This window comes from Aythya fuligula, chromosome 10 (genome assembly GCF_009819795.1).
Source record: "Aythya fuligula isolate bAytFul2 chromosome 10, bAytFul2.pri, whole genome shotgun sequence".
Lineage (NCBI taxonomy): Eukaryota > Metazoa > Chordata > Aves > Anseriformes > Anatidae > Aythya > Aythya fuligula.
In genome coordinates this window covers 13959671-13976104 of record NC_045568.1, presented here as the reverse complement: position 1 = coordinate 13976104, position 16434 = coordinate 13959671, and the positions used below count along the sequence as shown (strand labels likewise).

Sequence of the window (16434 nt, the reverse complement as noted above, 5' to 3'; positions counted from 1 at the left end):
AGAAAAAGTTTTGTTTCTGCATAAGTATAAAGCATGTATAAAACTTGTTTTTTATTCAGCAGGTGATTTCATGCTCCACTGAATGTTAGAAGCAGATTATCTAGAAACACACCTCACTTTTGCTTATGTTTTGCATTTGTTTTTTTCTGTTGATAGCAGAATATTAAAGCTACTTTTTTAGTAAGCAAAAGCTTCTGCTTTAGCAGTAACCCACCTCTTCATCTGCTTTGTACATATTTTAGCAGTTGCACGTATTTATGTAACACATAATCTCTGGTTACAGGCAGAGATTGCAGCGGTAGAAATGGAGAATTATGACGAGAGCTCTTTGAAGAGATTAGGATTTACAGCTTGTTTTCAACATTGTTGAAAATATTCAGTTTTTTTTTTTTTGTTAGTTTTAAAACTTTCTGATGTGTTTAATCTGATTTTCTGATGTGCTGCTTTACTGAAGTTTAAATTATTTTCAGCATATACTTCAGTACACTGTTTCTTTCTTCTTTTTCTCTTTTTTTTTTTTTTTTAATTTTTATTTTTTTTTCACAGTATCACAAGTGTATGCCTGGGACAACAAAACAGTCTTAAATGTTTACATTTACCTGATTGCAGTCCTCAAAAGATAGAAGTTTTTTTGACTATTTTAAGATATTGAGTAGAAAATGAGAAGCTACACATACAGACATATAAATGAGCGTATTTTCATTGGGGTGTGATGAGCCCATCAGCTCACACACTATCCTTTTATTTGAATGGAGTTCAACCTGGTGATGGCAGTGATACCATCTACATAGAGGTTAAGTCTGATGGTGTTTGTTTTTACCAATGATACAGTCTCCTTAACAATTAATGGCAGTAAAGAATGTCACCAAGAGAAACTTAAGACCATTGCAGGATAGGATGACCAGAAAATTCAAATAACTTAAGGGCCGTGAGGTGATTCAGATTAAGCCTTTGAAGTGAAGAGACTGACTTCACTGTCTTTATGTTTCTTGATTACAAATTGAGTCAATTTGGGGGAAACAGAATCACTGCTATTTGCCTGCTGTATTTTTATATATTAACTTAGTTCAGTGAGATCAGTAAGACATGAGGTAAACTTCCAAATCGGTGCAAGGTAATAAAATCAATGCACAACTGTAATGTCATTAGAAACACTGGGAACCCATGCTAGGACTCTTGGAAAGTACAGAGTAACCTTTCCCAAGTCAAAAGTTACTACACAGAAATTAGAATTCATGATAACCTGGTAATTTGGATGAAAGGTCTGCGTGCCATCCAGGCTGTAAATGCAGAAGATAATCACTGAGAATTACTGAAAAGCAACACTGTAATGACAAAACATTTTAACTGTACTAGTTACTGGAATCGTATACACAATATTTGCTTTTGTAAACAACATGAGTACTTACTAAGTTTCTCAGAATGGGGTGGGTATACAGGAAATGCTGCCAGTAGTGGATTATTAGTTGCATAATCCTAGAAGGCAGGTGTATGCAATATAAAGGAGGCATATCTGAGGTAGATTTGCAGGCAGTTGATGCAAGGGAGTTGCTGCTGTGCAGTTCATGAAGGGCTAGCAAAATATGTAACAGCAGGGGAATTAATAATGTCATTTCTGTATGGAGTGATTTTGGGAATCTGGCACAGAACTCTGCTGTTTGGACGTGTAGATACTGAGGTATCCTCCATGGCAGTGCTATCAAAGGGGAATCTTGACTAACTGTTTGCATTAAGTATTAAGGATACTTGGTATCACCTTTATGTATAGGTGACAATGTCTTCAACGCAAGTATAAGAAGAAGCTGATACTTGGAATGTTGGTCATTGTGGCAGTGTTGATTAATACAGTATTGTCTCCAGCAAATACATCCCACTTGTCTTCCATTAGTTATTTTATATTCTAAAGGAAATGAGTAGGAAGGTCAAGGCTTTGGGCTTGAGAGCAGCACGTCTGACTGCCTAAAGCATTGTCACTTGACAGTAATGTTCAGTATCTTCACCCGTCTACGATGCATATATGTAAGAGTATCTTTGTAGGAAAGACAGCTTTCTTAGATACCAGGCTGAAAACAAATTTTCCTACAAACTTCCTTTATATTATACGGCCTTGTCTTCACTAAAAAACCCCGTCCAGGTGAACTGAAGCAAGCTACTAACCAGGGTTTATCTCTTTAGGATCCCTTTAGGAAAAAGGTGGAGGGAGAACTCCTTCACTGCAGAAGCCAACGGTGGCACCATACGGCCTGCTCTGGAGGGTGCCTCTTGCTGCAGACTGCCTTCTGTGGCTCTGGTACACCGCCCAGGAGCAATGGTGGCCACAACTGTACCAATAGAATTCAATAGGGACATCACTGCTGCACTATTGAGAAACTAGTAATTGAAGCTGTGAAAGTTGATGACAGTGATTCCATGTGATATGATCTGTCTCCAGTGCGAGCCAGAAGCAGGTGCCTTACAAACACAAGACGCGCACAACGACACTGCTTTTCCCTGCTTGCAACGTGAGCGCTCAGAGCTGTGTCCGCACACTTTTTAAGACTTTACACCAGCTGCTTCAGGCACAGCTTTTCCAGTCCCCAGTTAGAGGCTGCCCCCGGGGCAGGCTGAGGGCGGCGGCCACCGTTGGACTCGATGATCTTGAGGTCTCTTCCAACCTAGAAATTCTGTGATTCTGTGATTCTGTGAAAGGCAGCACCGCCCGCGGGCTCCTGAGGCAGCGGCCGTTACAGCGCGGCGCGCCCCGAGCACGCATGCACACTGCTCCCCCCCCCCCCCCCCCCCGCTTTACCCCCGCGGGCCGCCATTCGCTGAGCGCCCAGCCCGCCTCCCCGGCCTCTCACTGCCGGCCCTGCGCATGTGTTGTAGGAGGGGGAGCGTAAGTCTCCATTTTGTGTCAATTTCCTTCCCTCACCTTCCTTGCGCTGCTTCCAGCGGGGAGGAGGCGGCGGCTGCTGCTGCTGGTGGAGCGGGCAGAGCCTTCCCTTTCAGCCCCGGGCTCCCTGAGGTGGCTACCGCCGCCCTCTCCTCTCCCTGTCCCCGTCCCCTCAGCGCTCGGCTGCCCGCCCTCCTCCCTCTTCCCTCATGCGGGATGCTCAGGGAGCCCCTTGGGAAGCCCTTGGCACGGCTTTTATGTGCTGGGCATCTCCCTTCACTGTCTGTGGAGACAGCCGTGCGCTGGGTGCCGGCGGTGGCAGCCCGCAGCTTCTCCTCTCTTCCCCTGCTTGCTTTTGACCGCCGGGAGAGGAAGCTCGCTTTCTGACAAATGCAGTGGGCTGAGGCAGATTTAATGCATCCTCGCTCCCCAGCAAAGCACACCCCGTCATTGCAGCAGCTTGGTGATGTTAGAATCACGGAGTCTGGCCAGCCCCTTGAATTCAACTTGGTGTTTGGGGTGACAATGCTTCAAATAATTTTAGGTGCTTCCTACACTTTGTCCAAGGGATCAATCTGCTCCTTTTACAGCAGTTAATAAAGAACTGTAGCCAAACCCGGGTAGCCTAAATGACAATAAAGTGGCTAAAGCAAAGGCAATGGGGTGCTGGTAAGGAAGACACGTGTCTGAGGTGCAGATTCATTCTGCAAGTTCTTAATAAATCACTTAAGAAATGAGTAAAATCAAGGTGGAGAAAGGAAGGAAAAAGCACTGTTGTGTGAGCTCTGAGACATTCGGGCGAAACTTGCAGTTGCTTTAAAAAAACGGCTTAAATTATTTTTCTGGGGTTTAATGTATTAAAAATCTTAAATGATAACGTTCTTAACAAGAGGAGAATACAAAATTGAATTCAAAGAATAATTGCACACAATATGTCATCTGTAGGCAGGTTTCAGAGTAATTTATTTTCAAATACTGGATGTTGGTGATTCAAATAAGACATTCCAGAACATGTGCTAAGATCTTGGCTACTTAATTTTAAATTGAGTCATAGAAATGTCTAATGGAAAAAGTGCATGAAATACTTAACCTTTTTCCTCAGGGCAGGATGTCTGTTATCTCCAAAAAATAGTAGGTGCCTTGATTTCATAACCTGCTTTCATATTTCCCCTCAAATGCATTTTTAGATATTCTGAGTAGTCTTAAATCTTTGAATGACAGCAGAGAACCGTTCCTGTCTTTAAAAGTTACATTCTATGTGCTGAAAAGAAATTCTGCACACGCATTGCTTTTTCCCTTTGAGTGCTAGGTGTGGAGTACTCCTAAAAGCTGAATTTAGTTCACTTGTCAATTCTGCTACTTACTATGAAACCTTCAGTTGCATTTTTTTCAGCTTGTGTATTTCCCCCCAAGCATTGTACGATCACTTAGTACCATTTGGGCAAAAATGTTTTTAGTTTCATTTAACGTGAGCTGTTATGTTTCCAAGTATAGCACTTCTGATGCAAGTTCTAATTAAATCTCTTCAAAACATGCTGTTTGTAACTAGCTATTTTAGCTGGTATTATAGTCTTGACTAATATGTGAGAAGAGTGTGTGAAACTAAGGCTGTAATGATAATCAAATATTTTTAGTTTCATAGCCTTTGAGTTGTATGCTTGCAGTTTCACATGACTTTATTAGTGACCAAGTTAATATTTTTATGTTTGGGGAAAACTGGAGGATGTAGGAGTGATAGAGGAAACAATGGTTTGGGTCAACTCTTATAACTTCAGGGTGAGACTAGGATTATCCTCTTGTCTTGCATATTACAACTGTGTATGTACTTTATAGGATTTGCAATTTCATAGTTACAATGTATAATCCTCTCATATTCATTTTGTCATCTGTCACGCGAATCCTTTTGTGAATGTGCAGTAAATAGAATTACTTAGTTTTACAAATGTCATTCTTTGGTGTGACTGCAGCTTCATTTATGTTAATTACATTTATTCATATAATTCTATATGTTGGTAATTTTGACTTTCTTATAAAGTAAAAAATAATGTCACTTTTCAACTTTGTCATCTGATTTGTGTACAGAATGTGTGTATATAAACAGCTTTAAACAAATCAGTAATGTTTACTATTCACTGGCCCAAATATTGATCTCTTAAGTCTGAAACAAAACTGTTGTTGACTTCTACTGCTCAAACTCTAGTATTACGGTTATTCTGAAATGCAAGCTTATTATTCACAAAGAATTTAGTGCTATGCGAGCAGTGTTTTTATTTTGTGCATTATGATTAATTACTTTTGTGTGGAACTTGCATTGCCCTGTATTATCCATATTGTCTCTCTTTTTTTTCAATAGTAGCTTAAACGTCTTGTTTGCCTTACTATGGATTCTCTGCACTTACGTTTCATTTATTCATACAGGGCTGAATATTTTTGTTGCTTTGTTATTTCCATAAGCTTTAGGAGAAGATGGATGCTTTAAAGAAGGTCTTAACAAATTATGTTAATTCTTGTCTTTTTCCATTACATCAGTAATTTATCAAATAAGTGTTGAATTTGTTTGGTGCAATGTGTTCTTTGTGCATCATTGTATTTTATAACGCCTGTTTTTTTCTGTGTGCAACATTAAACTTAAAATTTAATGAGATTTCTTTAAAAAAAGCACAACAAAATCACAACCCACCAAAGGGCCAGACCAAATCTGGGTTTGATTTATTTGTTATTAAAAAGCTTATTGAGTTTCTTTGAGTGGTACAGGTTACATGAAGGAAATATGCTTGTCTCTAAAACTCCAGTGTAATTCTGAACATCCTTCATAAATACTTACTATCAGAATTTAGTGCCTTTCAATTCTGAATGATAGTGTGGCAGTTACCTCTTTACGGAGTAGAACACACAAAGATAAAATTGGGATATTTAAGAAGCAGCTTCATAACATTCAATGTTTAGAAGTTTTACTAGTAAAAATGAAAGTTGCATTAGTTGAACTTGATTCCCATGCTTTTTACTGGTTGTCTCTGTAAGTTGGATCTAGTCCTGTTTATGACTTCCCAGGTGTGGTCCTACTGGTGAGTAATAGCAGTTTGCTTGCTGTCTCAGAAGCCAATAAATTAATGACTCAGCTGCTGAAAGAGTTTTTGCAGAAGTCATTAATTGAGGGGGGATGGGATGGGGTGCATGCATTTAAATTTCTTGACAACAGATGATATTGACTATATGCCTACAAAGAACAGTTTGGAGAGTTTCTGCTAAAAAGAGGGCTCTTCTACAAGTGCTTGAATTATTAAGATTAATCCAGTGTTATAAAAGGACCCCAAATCCATGCTCAATAAAATGTAAACCTTCAGGGAGATGTATCACACCAGGAGGGCTGAGGTTACCTTCAGAAAGAACGTGGTGGTTCCTGCAGATGTTCTGGTAAAACAGACATTCAATTTTACCTACATTGGTTTTTTATTACTATTAAGCTACTCCACCAGAAGTGGAGTTGAGTGCTGCATTTCGAGGAATGGGACACTAATTAGATTGTTAGCTACTTTTTAACACACTTTATCTATACTCAGAGAATTTGCTTTGATCGGCAAATGAAATGTTAAGGAGTAATCCTTGATTCTTAGTGTAGATAAAGGTGAACTTGAGGGGGTGCTGAAGAGGTGCTTGATCAGCATAGGAATTATTCAAATACAGGAAAACTGCCGTTCTCATCTTGTGATAATCACATTTTTATAATTATGGGCAGGATGCTACTGACATTTCTAGAGAAATTCTTTGTTAACCAGACTCTTATTTACTGCAGTAAATTGTTTTCCTTCCTATCTTCTTTCTTACATATAGATGGTGTCATGACCAAATAGAGTTCAAAAAAGCAAGCTTTCATGATGAACAGACAAAACAGTTAACACCTTCATAAAGCCAGCTGCTGATACTGGAACTTTCCTATCCTACTTCTTCCCAGATCATACAACTACTATCTGTTTTTCCTATGTTAAAAAACAGGTATGCTGTACACTGTATTTCTTACTGGATGAGCAGTGTTATTCCTTTATGCTGTGAGAAACAAGAGTATCCTTGGATGGTAGAGAGGTTTGGGTGATTCCACGTTTTATTCCAAAACCTTCAAAAATGAACCTTCATTTTCAAACTTGCAAAAGCATCATTGAAAATTCAAAATGATATAATGCTTCTAAAGGTGTTCTGTTTTTTAGAAGTGGTATGGTTATTCAAGTAGTAAGCTTGAAAAGTTATTAAAAAAACACACCAACAACTAGGGGAAAGAGCTGTTTATAATCTTGTGGGCAAAATTAAAGAAAATGTTCTAATTGCAAGGTATAAATAAACCTTTTGATTTTAATCAGAACATGTGTTTTTCTCCCATCAGTTTTCAGAGCACTACCTAATATTCCCAGTATAGCTCATCAGACTTGCAGTTTAATGCAGCTAACTCAGGAACTATATTTATGAGCTTCATGTTTATAGATGCACCAAAGTACAGATTTTCTGTATTGGCACTGTAATGCTGTTACTTCATCAAAATAATACTGTGGCTTAGTGCATCAATAGTCAAAAGCATTTAAATGAATTCTTCTGAAGATAAATATTTTTTTTAGCATTAGCATTTGTTCAAATTTGGCAAGGCTTTAAGTTTCTAAAAATCTGATAGATATTAGCCTCGGAATGTATCCTGTTGTTAGGAAGTCATTGCACACTGACTTGTTAGAATAGTTTACATATGTCATTTAATTAGTTTTCAAAATTGTTTCTGAAATGTTGAAAAGTAAGGCTTAAAGTTGGCATAGTGCTGACATTTGCCACTAAGTATTCATATTATTTGTCCTGTTCACTTCAGTGGAATTATGCAAATACTGAAAATTAAGCACCTTCTAAACTGTTCTGGTGGATTTGTGTGCAAGCCTTAGCTGAAAACTAAGAGATAATGAAGGCATGTTAGAAAGCAGTAGGTAATATACAAGGCTCAAATTTGCATTCAGGTTGTATTAAGACTGGAAATCAGTGTTCTGTTAATAACAGTATAGTGATTCCCTGAACTGATGGTATGTAAAGTATTTCATAATCTGTTTGGATGTGCAAATGAGTTTGAAATGGCATTCATGCTTTATTATTGTTCTGAATGGTCACTAAAATGAAGTGGTGCTGGATTTTCCGTGGTTTCTTTTTGTCAGTATTTTGTTCTTTTTGATGCTGTACCTGATTCTTACCACCTTCCACTTCAAAAACATTCATTAATTTTATATACTTTACCCATGATCTTTGGCATCTCAATGAATCAAAACCAGTAGCTTCATTACATGCTTATTTAATATACAGTAGCAGAGCAACCAAGCTGACAGTCTTTAGATCCCGATGTGAAAGGACTTTGAAATTACACTTGCAGAGAAATGTATGTCTCCTTTTTATTTCTTGTACTAGGACATCTCCTAATGATTTCAGGCTTTCAGTCTCTTTTTAGTGTATGTTTTGTTATTAAATATTTAAGAATGATAGGGTTCTGATGAGTACTGTTTCAGAATAGCAGAATTTTATTCATTACAGAAGTTTTCAGGTCAAGTTTGACTTTAAAACATTCGATTTTGGAAGGAAATGAGGGGAGGGGGAGAGGATAGAAGGGAGCTTGCCTATATGTAAGGTTTATAAATCTCTTCCATCATTTTTGTTTAGGCAGGTGCTTTGCTGAGGAAAATGTGTACGCGTGTTTGAAACGTGATTAGGTGCATGTGTTTATGGAGAAATCAAAATACAGATGAGCACATCTCAAATCGATGAAGAGCTAATAGCCTACACATTATTTCACTAGAAAATGTTATGACCCTGGACTTCAGCCTCTGTTGCTATGCGAGCTTTCATAGAAGAGCTACTTAATTTATCCTGAAACTACAGTGATGTTATTTTGTGAACTAATTGCTTTTTATTGAGTGTTGTTGGATGCTGATCATTGACTAATATTTTTGGTTCAGTTATCCTTAAAAATTTGTGTAAGAGTATCCATTTGGTTATTAAAAACTTTGTATTTATAATACCACTAATAAATATAAGAAGCCTATCAAGTATTATAATAAATATTAACTGTATTATATATTAAATATTAACTAGTATTTATATAACAAATATAAATGTGTTATAAATTGTCTTGCTAAGTACTGAATTTGGAAAGGAGTTTTTTCAGCAATTGGATTGTTGCAATTAAACTGTTAGTTGTGTGATGGGAAGTAGTTACTGGTTTGTACCTATGTACCAAAAGTCAAGATTAGTCTTTTCAGTTGTTGTATAAGAGGATACCAGATGCTGGATTTAAAACAGGAAACATTTAACTGTGGTTGAATGTTCATGCAGCACAGTGCAAATAATCTTCCTGTGTTTTCTTTTCTGAAGTCAAGATACAAGTCACTGTACTCTAACATTAGACTAAGTAGTGTGTTTTAGTATAGATATTTTTATGTGAGTAGTCAAATAAAGCGAAAGAGCTTTCTTAGTAAAACAAATATTTTTAAAGTACTTGTATGCCAAAAGATGTAGACAGGTGTTTTAAAATTGGAAAATAAAATATTAAAGTAGAAAGAGGTTTTATTCTGTGAATTTGGCAGCTGTTTTTTCCTGTATTTTTTTCTAGTGTGATGTTTGTTTTTGAGATGTACTTAGCATGTATGTAAGCATTCTTTGTCGGTACATTGAAAATATGAATGTGAAGACAGCATTAGAAAAGATAAAAGTACCCTGTATTAATCCTTCAGTGTTTTCTGTTTATTATGAGACCCATATTTTAACTAGTTTTCAGTTTTGTATATTGAGACTGTATGATGCAACTGCCAATAATTTTACAATGTTGTAAGAGAACATGTATTGGAGAGCTTCTAATTCAGAAATATTTTTGTACTATACTATGTTTTAAAGCATATGATGGAAACTTGGGTACTTTGGTTCTAATGATGACCAGATGACCAGTCTTCTTTTCCTGTAAACAGCAGAGGTCAAAAACACACGCATGCTTAACAATTGCCAGACCAAATGCATTGCAGTTATCTTAATAACATCTAGAAGGAATAGTCATGCAGGCAACTGAAGTGACTGGTGGTTTCAAAGCTGTGCTAGCATGGGTTGAGCCCATGCAGAAACCACTGGAAATGTTTGAAGTCAAGGATGAGAAAATCAGCTTGATAGTGGAAGTGAACTATGTCTGTATTTGTAAGATTAATTTCTTACTATGTAGTCACAGAAATACTGAGCTAGTGTTTGAATCTGGATGCAAGGATCTAGAGATACTTGTAATCATTTAATTGAGAAGTGAATAAAAAGCCGGTGTCTGAACTGCCTACTACTTGACACTTTAGGCTTTTTTTTTTTTTTTTTTTTTTTTTTTTTTTTTTTTTTTAATAGCATAACCACCTCAGGGAATTCCAGATCAGGTAACTCCATTTCAGCTGCTGGTTCCCTTTCCCGTGTGTTAACCTGTTACCTGTTAAAGCTTTTTCTGGGATCACGTGAATCACAGCAGTAAAGACATTTGAGTGAGCTGACTATACAGAAAAGGGTTGTTTTCAGCCTTGATAATCCTGAAAAGTTCATTGTTTGAATTTACTGTACAGACAGTACGGTTGCTCGCATGAGCTTTTACAAGAACTGGAGAGAGAAGTGGGATTTGCTTTAGGTGGAAGAATTGATAGCCTTACAACTCAGAAAATTGTTCTTGGAAACATGAGAAAACCATGAGTGTCTCTTAACCTCTGAATCAGATTTCCACTGCAGTAGTACAAAGTTCTGCTTTGCTCAGGCATTGTTCCAGCTGAGGTGGTAAGGAACAACTTCTAAACAGCCTTTCGGCTCTAACCATATCTGTAGAAATGCTTCCGTAAGTTAAAGCAGGTTCATTTATATGACTGTGATCCAAAGTGGACTAGATACTAATTCAATCTAATACTGGTCTGCTTTGTTGAGAGGTGGCAGCTTCTTAGCTCTTAATGACAGATACAGTGCTCACAGTCCATTTTGGAGATAAGCTGAAATGCTGTAATTTCTTTGTAGATACTCGTAGAGACTTACCACCATATGGGAACTGCATCAGAACCAGATTTATTCAATACTAGCATCAAACTAGGATCTGGTCAGGTTGTAAAGGATCAACAGTTGTCTTGCTTTACTATGCATTGGTTTACAATTCCCACTGGTACAGGTCAGTGTAACATTTCCCTGCCCTTTGCAGTTCTGATCCCATCAATGCTTTCAATCCAGAAAGGTTCAGAATAATGCATCTTTAAAATGGAGGAGAAGAGGCACAGTCAACATTCCTATTTGTTTTGTAAAAGTGTTTAACAGAAAATTTTTGGTCTGGTAAGATCTCAGCCTTCAGTTGTTTGTCCATATACTAGAAGTGTGCATATTGACCTGAAAAAGCAATCTACTCAGTGGTTATGCGCTGGCCAACAACTGAGGTTGTTACTGCTTGATGCTTGCTATAAGAATGACTAAGCACTGATATTTGCAAATACTGAAGTTCAGAATAAAAATATTTTATTAATGTTTATTACCAATATGCCATACAATTTCTGCATTGTGAACTTAACTAGTTAAATAGAACATGGAGAGATCCAGGGCCCGTAAGAATGAACAGTTTTTCTTGGATGTACTTTCTGAATTATTTTTCCCTGTATGCCTATCTTTTTTTTTTTTTTCCTTAAAATAGGCATTATAGCTTTACAGATATTACTGTCAATGTTGTTTCCTATTGAAAACAACGACATATATGTGATTGTCCATATTGATTTTTAAGTATGTTAGGAAAAATCTTGAAAGCTGTAATTGGAGGTTGGAGGGAAGAATTTTAGCTACTAAAATACTAATCAGATCAAGGCTGGGATTTCTTCAGTCGGTTTTCCCATAGATATTGGAAAAACAAACAAACACAACAAAAAAATTTTTCTGGTGGAGGCAGATTCCTGTTGTCACCATCAATGTGGAACGATGAAGCTGATGGAGCTAGCAACATTCTGAATCTAAGCAGAACTTCTTAGCCCTTCACATTAATTTTCATTTCATCGGGCAGAATACAACTAATTTGCAGTAAACTGGTTTGGGGTTTAAATAAAGTATTGTGGTTCTTTGTTTTTGTTCCAAATGATGCTAAGTTAGTCGTTTTAACTCTTGTGACATCTGTCCTTCACAAAAGGAAGGTATTGTCAACTAGCTCTAGCTAAGGCTAACTTGTGCTTAGATTTGAGAACATCTGGTCTTTGTAACCAGAGGGTTTTTTTTTTTTTTTTTTTTTTTTTTACATGTCAGCACAATTATTTATACTGTGGGTCTTGATTTTGCTCCTCAGCTCTGAAAATCGAAGCTAATCAGCCAGAGATGCTTTAAATAGCCTACTGTATACTAGGTGAGCAAGGAGAAAACTAATGGTCACTCCTTTCAAAACAATTTTTTATGTGATTGTATAACTTAAATTTCTTCTTTCACATATGAATTATTTGTCAGTTCATCAGCATAACCGAGAGAATGGGCTTTTCTCTCTAGAGCTGAATTGTCTTTAGCTAATGGAAGTGCAGAGGAACCTTTCCTGAACCTGAGATTCCTAAAAATGTCCAAAAATATTTAAAGATATTTTTGTTTTGGTAAAATGTTATCTTTGTTCCTTATGTAGTTTTGTCATATCTGTGTTGCTACATAAAAACTGAGACTACCGTTGTGCTAATCTGACTAAAATTATCTGTGCTGTTTCAAAGGTCAGGTGCATTCAGTGAATTTGCTTTCAAATTATTTTGTTTATTCTGTGTACGTATGCATCCTGAGCTCTATAAAGGTCAGGAGAAGAGATTCATTTTGGAATTTAAAGAAGTTTTTTAATGCTGGTCACCCTTTTTAGTTTCATTTCCTTTTTTTTTTTTATTTTTTTTTTATTTTTTATTTTATATATATATATATATATCTACAGCAAAGCTCATTTGTGAGGTCCATTTAAAAATAAAACTATTAGTAGTGCATTTATCATATTCAAACTTAAAAAATAAATACTGTTTGCATGAATTAAACTGTATTTCTGTTTGGTTTTGGTTTCTTGGCTTATTTCATGTGACAGACTAGCATTTTCATTGCTGGAGTAACATATTTATAGGATATATAATATTTAACTGTCTCTTGCTACAAATGGTTTAATAAAACAGGGTGATTGTGCAGTTCCTTAGACTTTGCATGTCCTGCTTATTAACGGTCATGTTGAATAATATAATGACAGAAGGATTCATATATGAGTCAGCAATGCGTAACTAATTGCAGTTTTCAGTCAAAGGACTAAAAAAAATCAGTAAGGAAGTGGGCCTCTATTAAATATGTATTTCTAGATATTTAGAGGACAAAGAAAATGTATTTGTAACGTGCCTAAATTTTGTCCTCTAATGTAAATTCTCCTATGATGTTTTTTTGACTGTAGAATGGTAAAAATGTAGAATGTAGAAATATTTTTGGTGACTTCCTTAACAATAACTCACAGGAAGACCAAGTTTTATGAAATGGTAATAATGATTTTGCACCCAAACATGAGTACCTTTGTCGAAGTTTACGTTCACTTTGAAAGTCCGGAGCTGTTTAACCAAATCCAACTTTTCTTTGTGAAAATTATTCTGACATTTTCTTTTCTGACCTTGGGAGATAAAAGAGGGCAGAACTTGCTTATAGAAAGAACATAATAGCAAAACTTAAGCGAATGCTGTGTTCTAGTGCACATTCCATGGAAAGGATGGACATGTTTTCCAATTATATGAATGTTTAGAAAACTGTTCTGAGTCTCTTTTTTTATGGGTAAAACAGACATGTCATCAAGTAGTAAACAGTAGAGGGCTAATTTACCTTCCCAAAGATCAGTTTAGCATGTGTTTAATCTGCAGTTGCTCAGTTTACAGCTCGTGGATGTAACCAAGCTTGGGTATTAGTAGCAACAGATTGATTGTTGCACAGATATATAGATATAGATATATTTAAGTTATGAATAAATAAAGATGCTTTGGTCGTTTGGGTAATTGGCCAGGTGCTGCTTTGGCTTCTGTACTGGGCTGACTAATTTCAGATGGCAGACTGCTACGTACATGTGCTTTTAAAGACACAGAAGGGGAGGCCTAGCCTGGCAGTGCTTTTGCTTGTGGGAGCTTTGCCAAGATGTTGCTCCTGTTTGGAGGTTCTCAAATTTCTTGCCTGCTTTTTACTAGTCTAATTTGTAAGCTTTCCATCATTGATTCGTTACTGCTAGTAGCAGGCACTGTCTCACTGTCTTTTTTTTTTTTTTTTTTTTAACCTAAGTGTCTTCAATGAGAGAGATTTCTGTGTCAGCTTTTCCGTGATTTTGTTGTTTGAATCCTAGTCCGTTAAAGAGCTCTAATGTTTATACCTTCCCAGTGCTGCAGCTGAAGCTGTAACTGACAGTGTGATTTAAGAAAACTTATAAATCAAAAAAACAAAAACAACCTGGAAACTTCTCAGATATTTGAAGTACAACTTAGAATACAAGTTTACACATAAACCACAAAAAGCTATTTTATATATTTGACTACTGAGGACAACTATTTGAATGATGTTCTATCCTGTTACTCATTCTCCTAGGGATCAGAAAACCACTTCTGTTCTCATATTGTGACATTAGTGCTTTTTATGTTGCATTAATTCTGATGAGTGACTTATTTTTAAAGGCTTGATTAGCTAGGATAAAATCTCCATATGATGCATGCTGTAATGGTGCATCTCTGAGCAGTAAGTTTAAGTATCAGAATTAAGGACTGAGTGAGTATTAGTCTCAACTGAGTCTTGTACTAATTCACGTGGAAGAAGAGGAATAGAAATTGAGAAAAGGTAGAGTGAGAAAATATTTTTATTTGGAAGGAGATTTAATAATACCTTTGATGAGGATTATATATAAGGCCTGATGTTGTATATAGAATTAGAAATGGATGCTAATCCACAGCACCTTGTTTATAGAAATACCGTGAATAACTTTCAGAGCCTCTAAAATTGAATACTTACTTCCTTATCTTTTTTAGAGTTCTACTGTACTGTAGAACATGAACATCCATAGCTTTATAGAAAATCAAACATTATTAGTGAAAATTTTTCAAACTTTGATATACATAAAACAACTCTATTGAAATACTTGGGCTTGGTGGTGGATTCCAATACTATCAGGCTCTGAACATCCTGTGAGACATACTAGAAGTCCTGTAATTATGGATACTTAGTCCTTTGAAATTTTTTTTTTGATATTTGGTACCGACACTAGAGCAACTGCTTTCTCTGCATATGAAAATTTCTAGTATATGGTTTCAAATTGGTGTTGCTTTATCTAAAAATTAAAAAAAATATATTACGTTGTAATTGATCTTTAAGATTTAAGTTGGAAATAACAGTGAACCCAGCATGTAAGAATAGTGACAGACAGAGTAATCAACTGGTTTTACTAGAAAATAAATCCACATGCCAGTGAAGCAAATATGAATGTGTAGCATTGCTTGATTAGCACTGAGGTTTATGCCAGGTCATTTCTATGCTTCTTCAACCACAATGATGTTTCAGCAAAAGAGCTTTTCAGTTCCTCAGAGAAATAAGAGTCAGTGGAGCTGACTTCATAGTTGCTTACTTCTGGAGTAGTAATATTTCTTTGGAAGTTATTGCATATGTTAATTATCCTTGCATACATATTAGATGTAGTAGGACAGGACTGCTTTGCTGAAGTTACTTCTGTAAATCTGCATTTGATTGGGAAATAATTGGCAAAACTGTAACAGTGTAGAAGTACGTTTAATGAGCAGTGGATGTTTAACCTGGACTATTTGTTGTGTTGTGACTGATTTGCCTCAACCTGTAAACTTGCATTATTTTCCCTGGGTGCTTCTAACAAGCAGTGTATCTACTACGTTGTGGTTGTGCAGCATACGCTAGGAAACTGCTTGCAACTTTGGGTGGATATGCAGTACTAACAAGGGAAACTAAACAACTCAACAGGAAAACAACTTTTTTTTTTTTTCTTTTTTCTTTTTCTTTTCTAACTGCAAAGAATACAAATTACTTTATGCGCATGTTATTGTGTGTGCACCCATGATGCTGAATATCAGTGGCTGGCATTGTGTTCTGGCAACAGTACTTTTCTGCTGGTTTTGTGCCCACTTTCATGCAAATTCTTTAAACTGAAAAGTCATGGCAATGTTTTTTTGTTGTTGTTGTTGTTGTTGTTTGTTTTTTTTTCCTTCAGAGATGTTCTATCATAAACATAAATAATACATGTAAAACATGGAAGTAAATTAGATGCTGAGTATGAGCATTATTCATTCTGTCCATATGTATTAAGTGTTTATGCTGTTATCCATTTAGGATTCCATGCTTATAATTGACTGAAACAGATACACATTTCTTGAGCTCCACTTTGTTTTGAAGCATGCAGACCATGATTTCAGGAAGCTTGAAGAAAAGGCTGGAGAATACAAAGAATTAAGTATTGTCAGCATTGATGAAAAATGTAAATCAGAAGAAAATCTATCTGATAGCTTTGTTTAAATAGCTTCTCATAAATGCGTAAGATT

The 16434-nt window shown here is 36.3% G+C and overlaps 1 protein-coding gene across 1 annotated transcript in view; it reads left to right on the top strand.

Moving 5' to 3' along the window:
• Positions 1-2821: 2821 nt before the first annotated feature.
• The window catches only part of FHIT (fragile histidine triad diadenosine triphosphatase), a 564596-nt gene continuing 550983 nt past the window's right edge, over positions 2822-16434 (top strand). Inside the window, exon 1 of the mRNA XM_032194486.1 lies at positions 2822-2875. The gene's annotated coding sequence lies outside the window, so the exon portion shown is untranslated. The remainder of the gene's footprint in view (positions 2876-16434) is intronic.